This window comes from Eimeria mitis, genomic scaffold (genome assembly GCF_000499745.2).
Source record: "Eimeria mitis Houghton genomic scaffold, Emh_scaff520, whole genome shotgun sequence".
Lineage (NCBI taxonomy): Eukaryota > Apicomplexa > Conoidasida > Eucoccidiorida > Eimeriidae > Eimeria > Eimeria mitis.
In genome coordinates, this window is record NW_013573492.1 from 16967 (window position 1) to 18763 (window position 1797).

The window sequence follows — 1797 nt, forward strand, 5'->3', positions numbered from 1 at the left end:
ATATGACCACCGCCAACAACCCAGAGGCAGACGGCCAGACAGAACGAAGTAACCGCACCCTGGTGCAGTACTTGCAACTTTACACCCAACAGAACTCCTCTAACGGGCTCGATTTCCTTGCTTGTGCAGCATGCGTTTCTAATACTACAGTGCACTCGTCAACACTTTGCTCCCCGGCATGCCTGGTTTACACGAAAGCTCCACTAGCTGACCCGACGATGGATCTCGCTGTTGGAAGCCAGCCCCGAATGACCACGGCTTCTGGCATCCGCAAACAACGCAGCAGAACACAACGCAGCAGCGCGGGAATGCATGAGAAACGCACAGGAACGCTAAGACAAAAACTACGACAAAAGACGTTCAGAAGTTGCTTTCAAAACGGGCGCCTTGATTCTATTGGATTCGCAGGCCCTACGTAGCTCGCAGGAACACGAGCAGCCCCAAAAGTTTGCAACACGATGGTTTGAGCTGTTTGCAGTCCGCTCCTCGGTCAACGCGTTGGCGTACGACATTGAATTGCCCTTAACGTGATGTCATCACAAGATTAACGCTGGTTGCTTAAAACCGTTTCGGGAATCTCCGCGGTCCTCTCGCACACTGGTGTGGAAACAGCAGTAACGTCACCACGAGAAGCCACTCCTGGAGGATACAGAGATTCTAGAGGCACGTGCTGACGCTCGCACAGGCCATAAGGAGCGCGAGTACTATATAAAGTGGCCAAGCATCCGTGAACCTGAGTGTGTTTCGGAAGATCGCGTACGCGAAGCAATCCACCCAGAACAGCTACGAGCTCTAATTGACCGTGCAACACCTACAGTCAGTGTGCGCATGTAAACTGTGCGAGGAAATGGGAAACGGACGGTTAGTTAGTAACGGATCTCGTGTTACGCGTCAGCAAATACCCCTATTTTTACACTCAGGTGTCCTTGACAGCTAATTAACTTGCCTCACCATTTTCCCTTTCTCACGTACACAGCGAGCTTGTGGGGCGGACACATCAGACAAGCTGCATTCTCATCTGCTGGGGCTGGGCACCACATCTGGAGCTTTACCGGGAGCCCCACGCACCTGCAACAAGTCGCGGTGGGAAGAGAGACGCAGCTAGGAGAGCAAACAAGAAGGAACCCAGAGGGATCTGTGCAAAGCAGCAGCCTTATCACTCCACAACTCAGCGGGGGTGCGGGAAGCGGCGTCAGCAAGGCTAGCAAAGCACAGACGACCGGGTCGGGAAGGCACCGCCGTCCCTCCCTACGGTGGAGATCAAATGCCGGGATTGAACTATGACAGTTTCTCGATTGTTGATTGACCCCTCTGACGCAACCTCTCAATGCCAGGAGGAGCGTGCGATTGGCGCCGCAAGCAGCTAATCCTGCGCCCAATTGCTGCCGCCTGCACGCTTTCCTCCGTAAGAGGGGACGATCTTGCAGTTTAACACTGAGGGTTCAGTTATTCCTTTTGTTTTAGACTTACTTTCCACGTGCTCTATGTCTACAATCACTGGAACATTGCCGTTATAGCACTTGTTATCTGGCCTTTATCTAGGACAGAGGGGAGCCGCAATGTAGGTAAACACTTAAGGCAAGAGTTTCCCAAAAGCAGGTGACCCCCGCCGTGGCCCTAGGCATCCTGAACGCTGAGCTCAGGGTCTGGCTGTTGCGGGGAGGGGCAGTCAGAAACGGGGTTGCAGCGTACCCTGCTGCGGCTGGTAGTATACAAGCCAGCCCCACGTGTAACGCTAGTTCTCTGGCCTTGACCTGACCAGAGACGAGCCGCAATGAAGGCAAAGACTTAAAGCAA